This window comes from Rattus norvegicus, chromosome 18 (assembly GCF_036323735.1).
Source record: "Rattus norvegicus strain BN/NHsdMcwi chromosome 18, GRCr8, whole genome shotgun sequence".
NCBI lineage: Eukaryota > Metazoa > Chordata > Mammalia > Rodentia > Muridae > Rattus > Rattus norvegicus.
Genome location: NC_086036.1, coordinates 69,415,360 through 69,431,382, shown reverse-complemented (window position 1 = coordinate 69,431,382; position 16,023 = coordinate 69,415,360). Strand labels below are relative to the sequence as shown.

General features: G+C 42.9%; 1 long non-coding RNA gene across 2 annotated transcripts in view; it reads left to right on the top strand.

The window, feature by feature from the left end:
* Positions 1 to 3,664: 3,664 nt before the first annotated feature.
* Positions 3,665 to 16,023, top strand: part of LOC134483050 (uncharacterized) — a 30,886-nt gene continuing 18,527 nt past the window's right edge. Inside the window, exons 1-2 of one of the 2 annotated variants that reach the window (XR_010059883.1) lie at positions 3,665 to 10,957; positions 13,395 to 15,223. This is a non-coding gene — a long non-coding RNA (uncharacterized LOC134483050). Of the gene's footprint in view, positions 10,958 to 13,394; positions 15,224 to 16,023 lie in introns of those variants that run through there. The other variant, XR_010059882.1, reaches the window with a different exon arrangement.

Below are 16,023 nucleotides of genomic sequence, written 5' to 3'. Positions count from 1 at the left end.
AAGCTAAAGGGGAAAATTTAGTACAACTCATCACTGAATTTGAAGGGAACTGATTTAAAATACTCAATATAGGGGCTAGAGAGATGGCTCAGCGGTCAAGAGCACTGACTGCTCTTCCAGAGGTCTTGAGTTCAATTCCCAGCAACCACGTGGTGGCTCACAACCATCTGTAATGGGATCTGATGCCCTCTTCTGGTGTGCAAGTGTACATGCAGACAGAGCTCCATACACAATAAATAAATCTTAAAAAAAAATACTCAGCGTAAATGCTTAGTTAATACAAAACAAAACTCCTGTAAAGTAAAGCAAAATACACTCACAAAAAATGTCAGGAAAAGTAGAAAACTGTCTAAACAAGATGTACTCCCATCGAGGGGTTGGGGATTTAGCTCAGTGGTAGAGCGCTTGCCTAGCAAGCGCAAGGCCCTGGGTTCGGTCCCCAGCTCTGAAAAAAAGAAAAAAAAAAAGATGTACTCCCATCGAAATAGAAATGTTATGGCAAATAAAGCATACAATATATAAAAGAATAAGAATTCCCAGGAAAAGCCAAAGAAAGTAACAAAGATTGTAAGAAGCAAGGAAGGAGGGAAAAAAAATGGCCGAAATCAGTCAGGAATATAAGTAAATAGTAGTTGACAGAGAGTCAAGAAAAACAGCCTTACGTGATTCAAAGGAGGCTGACAAACGTGATACAATTTAAATTTACATTAAAAAATACTAGTCTACACTAAAGAAACGACCCATAACACAAAAGTGTGTGTGTGTGTGTGTGTGTGTGTGTGTGTGTGTGTATCTGCAACCAAAAATTAAGAGTGTGGTGGAGTAGAGAGAGTACCAACTCCAGTGTCTTGGGCCAGGCTGTGGTGCAAAGCATGGTGACACAAAAGGGTGATGCATGCATATAGATTTGGCCATTAGGAAAGTTAGTCAACTGATTGGCACGAGGAGAAAGTATTTCCAGAAAGGTGCCATTGTAGGCCATTTGGAGGACTTAGCTTTAGTCTGTGTGAAACAAGTCTTGAAATGTGACATTACAAAGGGGTTGAGAAGTCACCGTAGGAAGTAGGAGGAGAAGCAGATAACTAGCAGCTGATGTGGGAGCTAGTTCTCTCTAGGTTAAGAGTGAAAAAGGGCCTGTGGTCAAAAGTACAACTTACATATGTTGCAGTGAGTACAGAAGTCGGGGTTAAAAGGAAGATTAAAGGTTAAAACAGCAATGTTTAGAGCACTGAAGATGACAGGTAAGGATCATCAAATGGGGCAGGGCAGAGGAGGGAAGGGATGTTGGGCCCATGACAGCAGAACAGCTTCCTCCCCTCTTCCTCAAACCCCGAAGGGTGTGTGTGTGTGTATGTGTGTGTGTGTGTGTGTGTGTGTGTGTGTGTGTGTGTGTGTGTCTGTGTCTGTGTCTCTCTTGTGTGTGTGTGTGTGTGTGTGTGTGTGTGTGTGTATTTATATATTTGTCTCTTCACATAGGCCTGTGTCTAATGCAGCTAGTTGTAACAGAGTTGTAAGAAAGGATGGCTTCTAACACAAGGCCTCCACCTGCTCCAGGAAGAGACCACAGGCCATCTTAGAGACAAGAGCTCTATGAATCCAGATACTGCTTGGTAGCTGTGAGAGAAAAGACAGCTTAGTATATTTATCAGCATTCGGGACACCTGCAAGGTCAGAGATAGCAGTGCCAGCCCCTGACTAGTAGCTTGTAGACAGTCAAGGTCACCAGCTAATAAAGCACAAGACAGAGATGGACAGTGGCGGCCTTCAGTAAGCCCTGGCTGTACATGGGCAGCACATAGTTGGGATGGGAACTGGCAGAGACAGTGTCTGACCTCCACTGGCTTGGCTCATGGTATCCCAGAGAATTAAACAACCTTGACAGAGATTGCCACAGCCTCTGTCCAGTTTCTGCATGTGAAGGATTTGGAGGGGGCATTTTTCTCTTTCGGGAATCCTTCCAACTTTCAGGAATGTCTCCTACTTTACTTTTCCTTAATTTCTTATTTTCCCCCCCTCAATTTCTCACCTTTCTGTAAATCCTAATGAATTTTGTTCTGTCACTTCTATACAAAAGCTCTCATCTTTAATCTTCATTGGCTTGAGGCAAGGACTTTGCTCAGAGTCTCTCGGTCTCTGGCTAACTCGGTAACTGGTGGGTGTCCTACACCTCAGGAAAGATTCTGTTGCACTAAAAAATTATTTATATAAGAAATGTGGGGATGGGGGATGGAGCGGAGACTGAGGGAATGGCCAGCCAATAACCAGCCCAACTTCAGACCCATCCCACGGGCAAGCACCAATCCCTGACTCTAATAATGATGGCTTGCAGACGGGAGTCTAGCGTGGTTGTCCTCGGAGAGGCTCCACCCAGCAGCTGACTCAGATAGATTCAGACACACACAGCTAAACAGTGGATGGAGTTTGGGGACTCTTGTGGAAGAATAGGGGAAGGCGTGTGGGTCCTGTCGGGGAGAGGAACGCCACAGGAAGGCCAACAGAGTCAACTAACCCAGACCCTTGGGGCTCTCTGAGACTGAATCGTCAACCAAAGAGCATAGACGGGCTGGACTTAGGCCTCCCTGAACATAGGTAGCAGATGTGCAGCTTGGTCTTCTTATGGGTCCTGAACAACTGGAGTCGGGGCTATCCCAAAAGCTGTTGTCTGTCCATATGGGTATGTGCTTCTGTCTGGGCTACCTTGTCTGGCCTCTGTCGGAGAAAATGTACCTAGCCCTGCAGAGATTTGATATGCTGGGAGGGTGGGTGGTGGGGATGGCTGGGGGATAGCTAGGGAGGACCCCACCTAATCAAAGGAGAAGGGTAGGGGGTGGAGAAAGGATTGTCAGAGGGGGTGACTGGGAGGGGCGCAGTGAGCAGAATGTAAAGTGAATAAACAAACATACCCCAACCAAAACAACCTCAAAAACACCAAAAAACACCTGCAGAAAAGCTATGGGTAGAAGGAAATATTTTTGAAGACAGCCACATGATGACAAGCTCGACAACTGGAAGGGCAGTGTTGTCCCCAGTGGGAGGGACTGCAGCAGCCGGATTTGGGTCATTTCTACCATTTCAAGTCTCATGATGTTCAGTGCCCTCTGTTTGTAGTTTGAACCCAAAGATATCTTCTCTGGTTTGTAACTTCTCACCATCTGTGTTCTCAGTTCCTCCTTTCTCCTTTCCAACTTTCTGGGCAGGAAGGCCAGCCGAAGTTTGGCAATCTCTATCCCCAAAATTAACCCTCAGGGTCTGTCTTTGAGAGAATGTGTGATTCTTATCTGAAAAATAAACTTACACTTTTTCTTAAAATGAATGTTTTCTTTTTTCTTTTTTTCATAAAAAAATTTATTTGGGGAACAGAGAGATGGCTCAGCAGTTAAGAATTCTTGCTGCTTTTGCAAGAATCAACTCATGTTGAGGGGCTCACGGTGACCTATAGCTGCGGTACCAAGGGATCTAACAACCTTTTCTAGCCTCTGTGGATAGTAGGATACAGGTATACATACATACGTGCATACATACATACATACATGCCTACATATACATACACACATATGCATATACATCTGCACAAATACAAATAAATTAAAAATTATGTTTTGTAGCAATTTACTTTTTTGGAAGCAAATCTGAAGAGAATTTTGCAATATTGGGGTTCATTTCTCTAGGTAAGAGGACTGTGAAAACATTTCCTCTTTGAGTGTCTTGTAAAATATTTGAAAGCTGTCCTGGTTTAAGCTTCCTTTAAGGAAGAGTATATATAATACCATTCCCATGTCAATCTAGTCTCTGCTCTATTTGTTTTGGGTCACACATAGAAGTCATTGAATCAAATGAGTTTTAAAATATACCAGCTGTCCACTAGGACCTGAGCTGAAACTATTAACTTATTTTATTCAGGTCCTTGGGTGGCTGTGATACAGACAATGGTCCCCCTGGTCGGGTTTGCACGAAAGTCATTGCGTAGCAAAACTTCCCCGAGGCCGTATTTTTATGTTTCATTTTCAGGATGTTGGTGCCACAGAAGCAATTAAAATTTGTGAATAATGTATTTCCCCTCTTGATAAATAATGTGGATGGCCCGCAGTCTACTCATATTCCTGGCTGGGGATTTAACAGGCTATTGTGTTAGCAACAATATGGATGCAAATTGTAAACATTCATCATCTCCAGGGCTTCATGCAATTTTCAAAACAATGTTGAAAAAGATGCTCCAACTCCATCCCAAAACAAACCACGGTTTGGGTGCTTTTCTTACAGTTTCCAAAGCCAGCTTATTTTCCAGTAACTTCTATCTATTGTATAAAATATTGCAAACTCTACCAGAAAGCGAATAGTTGTGGATTAAAAGCTTAATAATGTCCCATCTCTTTAGATGGCATGAACTATTGTTTAAAGGTGTATTACCCAAACCTCCCATACGGTGGAATTTAATAGTAAATCCCCTGTCCGTATTTACTAGCATGTATTTACAAGGCAAATTGAATTTGTGTAGCGAAAACTTCCCAATGCTATCTTTAATCTTAAATTTTTATGACAATTATTATCTTTATTCATGGAAACCTTTGATCCTAACTGGGAAGCCTGAAGATTTGAAAGTCTTAAGTTTTTGCCAGGGACGGGAGACTTTTATCATTATGACTCAGAATGGCACTGTTGAGAAGGATGTGGGTCAGTATGGCAGTGTTAGGGGAAGGAGCTGGGTCAGTACAGCAGTGTTAGAACATCTGTCACTACGGCACTGTTAAGAGAAGGATGTGAGTCAGTACGGCAGTGCTAGGAGAAGGACCTGGGTCAGTACCACACTGTTAGGGGAAGGATGTGGGTCAGTACAGCAGTGTTAGGAGAAAGTCCTGGGTCAGCATGGCAGTGTTAGGAGAAGGACATGGGTCAGTATATCACTGTTAGGGGAAGGATGTAGGTCAGCATGGCAGTGTTGAAAAGGACATGGTCAGTAAGTGCAAGCCACCTTCTTTTGAGACTCTGATCATGTGGGGGAAAAAGACAATATAACTCATGGAGTAGGGTCACAAAAGACACAAAATCTAGTTGGTAGATCCATCAAAATATAAGACACAGGAAAGTATAAGGAATAAAAATTTAGTAAATGGCCATCGAATAAATATTTTATATTTCTTAAGAAAAATGCTATTTTCTGAGATGCAAAGATTTCATAGAGAAAGTAAAATCGAATGAAGATTTTTTTGGGGGGAGGGTGAACTCTAAATAACAGTAGTCCCCTTTATTCATGTGTATGTATTCCAAAATCCCTATAGATAGATGGCAAAACACTGCATTATGTGTTTTCACTAAATATATCTATGATGAAACTAAACTTATAAATTAGGGACAATAAAAGACTAACAATGACTAACAAGCAGGACAATTGTTACAATATTTATGCACCATGGGGACTGCCAGAATCACTACTCTGTGCCTTTGGTTGTCTATTAAGTAAAATGAAGGTTACAGGAAAGGGGACTTTGTGACGTATAGTGGCCAAGTCCATGACTTTGATGTTGTGGGGTGACCAATGAGTAGATAGGGTTCATATGTGGATGGGGAGAGGCTCCTTGGTTGGAAGCCCCATAGGAGAGTCATAAAGACAAAGGAAGCTTACAGGATTGGGAGCAACAGGGAGATGCCTGGGAGATGAGTTTCCTTAATCCAGGAAGTGGAGAGATGACGATGACAGGAAGCAAAGCCAAGACATTGAAAACCCTGAGACAAACTGCTTTGAGACCTGGCTGCTGTGGGTTGACCAGTTCTCTGGTAAGGATGTAGGCAATCTCTACTACATCAGACCAGTAGAATTTGTATGATCCAGTGTCTTTGGGCTAAAGTTTTCTTCTATGCAGAGGAGGTAATATCTGTCCTGCAGAGGTGTGAGGGCTTTAAGAAATGCGAGCTCAATGTGACCTAAGGAGCTCTGATCATGTTAGCAGTCATTTTCTGAGGGGTGGATTGGCAGGGTGGACACACTGAGGTCTTCTGCAATGGGAAATGATGTCATTAAATGAGTAGGTGTAGAGTTTGGGGAGTGCTAACTTTAAATAATGTGTAGAGTTAATCAAAGAAGCGCGCGCGTGTGTGTGTGTGTGTGTTGGGGTGAAGGGGATGGTACCGCAGTATAGTGAAATGAGGCTTGAGGAAGCCATACTGTAGTGAGGCATAGTAGTAAAAGTGAACTCAATGACAGTGATGAAACCTAGAGGAAAACACGTTAACCTAAGGATAAAGAAAAAGCACCAAACTAGTAGAAGAAAACACTAAAATCTTGTAAAGAACAATTAAAAAAAGTTTTAGTTTCTCAATGGGTCTATTTCTTATCTTCTTAGTTGATGACAGGCCTTTATCCATCAACTATGAGTACTTAATTTTGTGGCATTGATCATTGGGTCTGAAGGTGATCATGTCAGAAAGTTGGGCCTGTTTTCTTACAACATTTATACTTGAAGACAAATCCTACTGTCTCTCTGGACAGGGCTCAAAGATAACTCACCAGAAACCTCTAGTGGAGTCTAAGACTATGAAGCCAATCAGGGGTTAGAGGAGAAGCAGCAAGATTTAGAGGTTTTGTGACAATGAGATTAATTAAGGCTCACAGACTTGGCAGGTGTCTTTTACAATTTCTGTAAGCTAACCACAATCTTTTCAGTAGACGCCTTTCTGTTTAAGCTAGGCTGTGTCATAGAGATATCAATATATTGGACAGCATAAGATAAAGTTTCTGCAACCTAAAATATGATAAAAATTAAGCCCAAAATTGGGAAATACTTATAATAAATACAATTTGATAAGAAGGTTATTCTCATTGAGTGTAAAGAATTTACAAATTTGTAAGAAAATAACATTGAGAGAAGTGACATAGGCCACAAGCGGGCCACTTGCAAAAAAGTACAATCAATAAAATAAGCCTGCTTGAATATCAATCAAATATAAACCAAAATAGCAAAGGATTTTCACCAATCATATTGCAAGGTTTTGGAAAATAGGATAGTAATATTTGTGAATAACATGTGGGATATTCCAATTTTCTTAAAGTATCCTTCTGTTGTACATCAAAAGCCTTCAAAATGTCTATAATTTTTAATGGAAATATTCTGTGTTTAGGACTTATATATGATTGAACATCCCAGTGTGAATCTCTCTGTCTATAAAACTGTGTACATAGGCACAAAGACTCACATACAAAGATGATGGTGATACACTACTCAAATTATAAGTAATTATCAGATTAATTAAGAATGAAGAATCACATGATGGAAAATGAAGCATCAACAAATCACGTGAATTTAGACTGTTCTTGTCATTGGAAAAGCTCACTGAAGAACTCTAATGCAGAATGAGCACAGGTTAAGATGATCTGCTAAGGTCTCAGTTGCTGTTGTTCCAAGTGCATATGATGCATGCAGATCTTAGAAGGTGAAATGAAACTTTCACTGTGGCCTTAAAGTTTTTGGCTAACACAGTGCATAGTTGATGTTCATATTCTTAACAAAGGTGTTAGAGCCTCTATAGTATTATTCACTGTAAATTAATGAAAAAGCAAAGCCCAGTAATCAATGTTAACAGTAGCAGAAGGCTGCAGAAGAGATCTACTGCTACCCCCAGAAAGGATCATTGGTAGCTGTTTGTAGAAGTTAAGAGTGCTATATGGCATGAATCTGAGCCCCCTGGAGGTGGTCTGAAGATGGGAAGTTGGCTGGCACTGTTCATCTGTTCATCAAAGGGGTGAAGGGAGCATCAGGGTTACTCCTAGATGATGCTGTGTGTTTTTTCCCATGGTGAGAGAGGTGGAGTAAGGAAAATGAATGGCCTCCTCCACTTCAGGTCCCTGAGCTGCACATAGATCTGGGCTCACAGAAAGTACCCATTTTGCCTTGGACTTAAACCTGCATTTGTTACTGTTTGCACAACAAGAAGCTCCAGTAGTTCCGAGAGGGGAAGCCTATGGGGTCTGCCTACATTTAATGGCTGAGGAAGGGGGATGACTGACGATACAGGTTTGAAGGCAGTATGTGTGCATATGGGGTGCTTCATGCTTGAAGCAGTGAGCATGTTTGTGGAGACCGAGCCCTTGCTATTCTCCAACAGTCCCATCTTATTAACAACTGCTCCTAGCAAACCACACTAGGATTTACACATAAGCAGTATCTGTGTCATCTCTGTGGGGTGAGGGTCTGGGTGCCACAACTAAAACAAAGACAAGCAAACAAAACCAAATCGGAATGAAACAGAGTTAGATGACAAAATAAGATATAAGCGGAAGGCATTGTATAAGAAATGGCGCATGGACTTAAGACCTGGGCAACAAGAGGGGACTCGTGCTTACTACTGGAAACCTGTCTACTCAGTGCTAGCTAGAGAAGTCATGGTTTTTGGAGGAGAATCTACGGCCTCTCATTTCCTAAACATTAAGTCTAAACATTAGTCCTTATACCGACATCTAAGTGTAGTCTTCACTCATTAAGGAAACTTCTCTTTGAAACAGATGGGATCATTCCATAAAACTACAGGCAATCAAAAGTTAGAGTCGTAGAGACCAGTTGCAGTGGGCATATTTACAAAACGACTCCTGCACCCAAGGCTCAGGGAACCTTGCCAAAGGGGTAGACAAATTGTAAGAGCCAGAGGATCAGGGAGTTTACTGTTCAGACGACGTCTCCTAGCACTGTCAGACGTGACACACATAAACTGTCACCAACATGGCTGACCAAACATAGGTTGAACGAGGATGAAATTAATGAATGTGCCAAACTGGTTAGGGAAAAAAATCCCACAGGGCCTTAGCTCTACGTGAAAAGCTATAGGCAACTGAGGTAAGCTGGGAAGGCTGTTCTTCCTCAGGCCTTGTGCCATGGTCAGCCCTGGAGACATACATGCAAGTGAGATGATGTGGATCGAACGAACGGGTTATATTTAGGGATATATATATATATATATATATATATATATGGATATAGTGTACACATATGCATGTGATAGCGATTAGTGAAAGCAAGAGGTCACGAATTTAGAGGAGATTGGGGATCTCTGTATGGAAGGGTTTAGAAGGAGAAATGTAATTGTCTTATAGAAATAATAATAAATGGCTCCAGCGGGGGGAACAAGAAGCAAGATCAAAAGTTCAGGAGGGAAGAGAATTAATTGTCTTTTACTTATGTCTAAAGAGCTGCTCGTTGTATCTATATTTCTGTTGGCGTGACTTTCCTTATCCCTCTTCATGTCTCGCCGTACTGTGCTGTCACCCTCCTTCCTGAGAAGATTCAGTGACCTCATAATTAGTATGTATTCTGCCCGTCAAGTTCTGTTTCGTCAGCAGAGCCATCTCAAAATAGGCTCTCCTTACTTTCCATCTCTCCCTAGCTCTTCCAAAACATCTTGTTAACTAGGGTCAAGCCAATTTCTTCATGGTCTTTTATTAGAGAACAAGGGTAATGACTTGGGCCTCTGTTAATTTTTCATGAATTTAAATTGTTTCCAGGAGCTCACCTTGGGCTCAGTTTTCCTTTTGTTTGAGGGAAGCAAACACTTGGTTTAGTAGTTGGTAATATATTAAGCAAAATTCTCAGTTTTCTCCCCCTCCTTCTCCTCCTCCCTTTCCCCTTCCCTCTCTCCCTCTCACTCCCCTCCCCTTCCTCCTCCCCCTCCCCTCCCCCTCCCTCTCTCCCTACCCTGCCTTCTCACTCTCTCCCTCCCCCTCCCCTCCCCTTCTCCCCCCCTCCTTCCCCTCCCCCTCCCCTCTCTCCATGAATGATGGAATGATGGGACTGGTGTGTGTGTGTGTGTGTGTGTGTGTGTGTGTGTGTGTGTGTGTGCGCGCAATCATACACTCTACACTATATTATTTAGGATAATCTCAGAAAATATCTTTGAACTGATTGTACCTAAGTAATTTCCATGGACTCGCTCAATCTGATAATTCATTACCAAAGCTACTAGGTTTCTGGAATTTAAGCTGGCCCCTGTTTCTTTCCTGAATCTGATAAATTTCCTAGATCGTGATTTTTTTTTTTTTTTACTTAATGTTATAGTTATGTGAAAGTAATTGGCTATAACGACTTAAATCAGATAAAAGAGATTTAGATTAAAAGTGAACCATCCCAATTTAAATCAATTTGTACTCACAATAAAAAGAAACATCTTTATGTTACTATTATCATTTTAAGACTATTTTCTGGATCTCCAAACAAGCTTATTAAAACCGTGGGAGGGGCTGACAAGCTGGCTTAGTAAGGAAAGGTGCCCACTGCCAGGCCTGACGACCTGGGGTTGATCCCTAGGACCCATGTGGAAGGAGAGAGAACAGGTTTTCACAATTTGTCCTCTGACCTGCACATAAAGACTGTCGCATGTGCATACCTTCACGTTTATGCACATATATACACACAATAAATGTAATAAAACAACACATCTTCAATTTTTGACATCTGGTAAATATACCTTTTGCTTGACATTGGTGAACAGACTCAGGGAATTCAAACAGAGGCTCCCACTTTCATATACATATATTTGGAAAAAGAAATTATAAATGTATTCTCTTTTACACAAGCTGAGTGTTAAAGTGAAAACAAGAGAGAGGTTAGATATTGGCAGAGGTCAAGGCATTCTTTCAAGTCCAAAAAAGGGCCACGTCTAATAGGACTGATGTGAGCTGCGTTCTTCAGCCATCCTAGTTACAGCCCATGGGCTGGATTTGACCTCATCACCATTGACAACAGTACTGGTCATAATACCAACAGCTTTAGATGTTAGGTATTTTAAAACTCACAATCAGTCATTCATAGAAACTCAATCCTAGTTGAACAGATTTTTCTTGGTCTGTGCTCCTCTTTTATCAGATCCCCCAACTCCATTGTTTTATACAGCAGCAAGGCTGAGGTAGACTTTGAAACACTAAGGCCTGATCTCAGTCTGCAGATCAGCCTATCTCAGGAGGAGCCTAAACCCAGAGGTAGGTAGGCTCTTCTGCCCTTCCCTCTCCCCACAGGCGGAGGTCCTGTCAGACCCTTCCTTCCTAAAGGGTAAGGCACTCACGATTTGGGCGATTCCCTGCCATTGGGCTGGCAGGCTGCAGAAGAAAGGCGAAAACCTGACTGTTCCTCCTGCTGGCAATGGCAAGGGTATGGGCTTTACTGGAATTCAGAACTCGCTTCTCCATAGAAACGGTGCTATATACTGTTAGGTAGGTTCTATAGCTCTCTCAGAACTCCAGATGGGCTTTAGGACGGACTCTCCTCAGTTCTGAGCAATCTACCTAACTCTTTTAGGCAAACAGGAAAATCGTTCTGTGTACCAGACAATTGTCCATTTGCTCTTCCACAGAGGGAATACCAGAGACATAGGCTTAAACTATCTGCTGTGGATACTTTTGGGGTGCTGTGCTCACTATATCCCCACTTCTAGTTCAAAACTTGAGCTGTGAGGGAATCCAAGAAACCCCTTAGTTTGTGCACTCCAAAAAGATCTGAGGTTCAGAGGGAAACTATATATGCCTGAGCTTGGTGTAAGGTTATACTGGGGACAGAATGCTCAGGACAGGCAAGGATGGAGGTTTCTAGGAGGTATTTTGGCTTAGCTCCTAAATATTGTACTGTTCTCATCTCCAGTGTATTCCGAGTCTTGTGCCAACCGTTGGTGCCCTGCAGAGTGGTAACAAACAACAAGAGCTCCATGCTTAGAGTCCATCAAGGGACAGAGGCCAGGGATAGGGGTGTCTTGTAAGTGTTGATAAAGTACATTAGAAGTGTGTGTGTGTGTGTGTGTGTGTGTGTGTGTGTGTGTGTGTGTATACATATGTATATGTGAGGTGAGAGAGAGAGAGAGATAAACTTTTTTTTTTATTCCTGTGGGGTGTATTAGTCACTTTTCTGTTGCTTTAATAAAATACCATGAATAAGATGACTAAGGCAACTTACAGAAGAAAAGACGTGTGTGTGTGTGTGTGTGTGTGTGTGTGTGTGTGTGTGTGCACGTGTGTATGGGACTTGCAGTTTTAGAGCGTTAGAATCCATAATGGTGGGGACAGTATGGCATCAGGTAGCAGACATGGTACCTCAAATCACTAGCATGAGTATGAAATGTAACAACCCCCCCCCACACAAACATACACACAAACACAAACATACAACACACACAAACAGAAAGAGAGACAGAGACAGACTGGGTAGGGTGCTAGGCTTTTCAACCTCAAAGCTCACCACCAGTTATGTACCTCCTTCAAGGCTGTACCTCCTATACCCCCTCTAAAAGCATCAACTGGGGATTGAGTGTTCAAATGCATGAGACATTGGGAGGGGGGTCGTTCTCATTCAAAGCGCAACTTGTGGCTTTTCTTTGAGGGCAATTCCTCAGCAAGAGCAAAAGAGCATCTCTAAGTCACTGCTGAGGTCATACCAAGCTGGTGCAGTCTCCACATCACGGAGAATGGAGTCTTAGGAAGTGAGATCTAGATTATACAGATGTCCCAGTTAGGGATAAATTCTCTGCCAGCACTCGATCTTGGTACGTTGGCCAGATGAGAGTCTTCTTATTAATTCAGTCCGCTGCAGTAAGAAGATTGTTGATGAAGTGGAAATTAGCACCAATATATGCAAGCACATATAAATATTTGGAGGGCAGTTTGACCATGCGTCCATCCAGCAAAACAGTGGTGGTAGGTTCTTCCCTTTTAGATGGAGTACTCCAAAGGTCACTGTTAAATCCAGCTGATCGATTTGATAGGTAAGCTCTCACGTTTCTTGTTGATTTTTAGTTTGGAAGATCTATCTAAAGATGAGAGTGGGGCGCTGAAGTTTTCCACTATTGCTTTTGAGCACTTATCTGACCTTTCATGCCTCTTTAGTGTTTTATACAATTGGGAGTCCCCAAATTTTGTACACGTATATTTATAATTTTACTTTGTTGAATGTTTACTTATCTTTATTAATATGTAGTGACCTTTGTTATCTCTTCTTGCTAATTTTGACTTGAAGTCTATAAGATTAACGACACCAGTTTGTCTTTGGGTTCCATTTGCTTGCCGGCTTGACTTCCATTCTTTGATGGCTGCCTGTAGCATACATCTCTCTTGAACCAGCTCTGCTCTGTGCCCACAGCTCTCCTTGGTAGATATCCTGTGGTCTTGGCAATTCCAAAATCCTGAGTTTCCACTGAAACCTTGCTTTTGCCTCTATAGCACCACACAATGGCTTCTCAAGACCTCCTGGCAAGGATTCTGATCCTGCCCCATATTGTCTGGCCTCAGCTATTCTCTGAAACAATGGAGCAAAGACTCCCCTCAAGGATGCGTTTTTAAAATATACGTTTCTCCACGTGCTATTTTGCCATTTTACTTGTCTTAGAGCCACTTCAGGGTCACCGTGTTCAAAATGCTATCCTCTGTCCTCCAGACAAACCTGATACGAGTGTATTGCCATCAACACAGTAATTTCATCATCAACTTGACTGGATTTCGAGTCACCTTGGAGATGTACCTGTCGGGCTGCCTCTGAGATATTTTCCAAAGAGATTTAACTGAGGGACAACCCACCCTGACTGAGGACAGTACCGTCCCATGCATGGGCTGAGGTCCAAAGTCAAGTGGACAGGACCTAGAAAGTGAGCTGCGTGCCAGCATCTCTCTCTCTGCTTCTGGATGGTGCATGCAGCATAAACAGATGACGTCACAGCCGGGAGCTGCTCCCTCCACAGTTCCTTCCCCATTGTGATGGTTCCTCTAACCGTGAACAAATCACACCCTTTCTCTCAGGAACTACTTCTTGTTATACACTTTGTAACCAGTACACACCTCACTGCTCATCTACTCATTCAGCAGATCCTCCCTCGTCCCAGCGGCTCCTCCACCTTCCACCCACAGATTGCCCCTATTCCACTTCTGAGTCTTCCTACATGTAAAAACACATGTGCATTCTGTATAAGAGGGAAAGCATGTGACACTTGCCATTCTGAACACGGCCTATTTCTCTGAATAAGATGAACTCTAGTGCCATTCACTGCAAACAACATACTTTTGTGAAGAGGACATTGTAGATGCGATTCAGTTAGGGATGTTGAGATGGACTTTTAGGATGATGCAGGTTCATTTGGGAGCCTAATGCAGCTGCTGGGGTTCTCTTAAGAGGAAGACAGGAGGGTCAAAGGCAGAGAATAGGATGCAGTGAAGGAAGCAGGGAGCAGCGATGTGAGCGAGGGGCTGGGACGCGGAGTGCAGAAACTTCTAAGAGCTGGGAAAGCAAGGAAGGGCTAGAAATATAGCCCTGTCAACATCTCAATTTTAATGTTCGAATTACCCTAGATGCACAGAACACATGAAACTCAAGAAGGATGACCAAAATGCGAAGGCTTCACTCCTTCTTTAAAAGGGGAACAAGAATACCCTTGGGAGGGATTAGGGAGGCAAAGTTTAGAACAGAGGCTGAAGGAAAACCCATTCAGAGCCTGCCCCATGTGTGGCTCATACATATACGGCCACCAAACTAGATAAGATGGGTGAAGCAAAGAAGTGCAGGCTGACAGGAACAGGATGTAGATCTTTCCTGAGAGACACAGCCAGAATATGGCAAATACATAGGCGAATGCCAGCAGCAAACCACTGAACTGAGAACGGGACCCCCATTGAAGGAATCAGAGAAAGGACTTGAAGGGCTTGAGACCCCATATGAACAACAATGCCAACCAACCAGAGCTTCCAGGGACTAAACTACTACCTAAAGACTATACATGGACTGACCCTGGGCTCCAACTGCATAGGTAGTAATGAATAGCCTAGTAAGGGCACCAGTGGAAGGGGAAGCCCTTGGTCCTGCCAAGACTGAACCCCCCCAGAGAACGGGATTGTGGGGAGCAGGGCGGTAATGGGGGGAGGATGGGAAGGGGAACACCCATAGAGAAGGGGAGAGGGTGGGGTTAAGGGGATGTTGGCCAGGAAACTGGGAAAGGTAATAACAATGGAAATGTAAATAAGAAATACCCAATTTAATAAAGATGGAGAAAAAAATAAAAACCCTACAGAAATGAAAGATAATAATTTTGTTATTTTAAGTCATCGAATATGTTTGTATGTTTATACACGTGTGTATGTTTATGTGTATGTGTGTGAGTTTTTGGGTATGTGTGTGTATGTAAGCGTGTGTGTATGTGTATGTGTGTGTGTGTGTGTGTGTGTGTGTGTTTGTGTGTATATGTGTGTGTGTTTAGTGACAACAGGAAACAGGTGCAAGGAACTGCACTTAACCTTTCCAGATTTATTCTCCACCACCTTTGTATTGCACTATGCTTCCGAGCTGGCTACATCACTGACTTCTTTTACTGCTGGTCTTGGTTGGGTTTGGCTAATCAATGGGAGACACACATTGGGGTATGGAGGGTGGTGTCTATAGCAGTTTCTGTGGAGATTAAAGCCTTCCATCTTGGAGGGAAAACACAAGATGTTTACAGGGAGTTGAGACAATAGGGTGTTCTAATGGGAGATGAAACAGTCCCTCCTCCTGGGAAGTTCATTAAGACTGGAAGCAAGCAACTTAAAGTTACTTCAGGAAGTCCCTGAAACTGACCAGGTTCACTAGCTCCTCCTTCCCCAAGAATATATAAGCCATAAAAGATGTTGTTAGATAAGCCAAGCTGCCTAGAAAAGGCTCTGACCAGCTGAGATGCCTGGGAGAGATAGAGCAACCAAGTTGCCAGAGAGTAAGCGGAGAGTAGCTGAGCTGCCGGGTGGAGGCTCAGACCAACAACGCACCTCTATCCTGCTGGGCTGCCTGCAGGCTGTGCAATAGGCTCAAGTCCCCAGCTTCTGTGAGCTGTGGCCTGGGCTGGGGTGGGCTTTGGTGATGCAGCTGTCTTTGAGTCATATCCGTTCTTGTCAGTAACTTCTCACCCATATAATACCCAAGTAACACCAATAAAATACATTGGTTCACCAAGTTGGACTTTGGAGGTAGCCGTACTTTGGTCTGTCATCTGCTCCTTATCTGAGGTGATTAGATATTTATTTGTTCGCGTCTCCACGGGAGAGTGGCA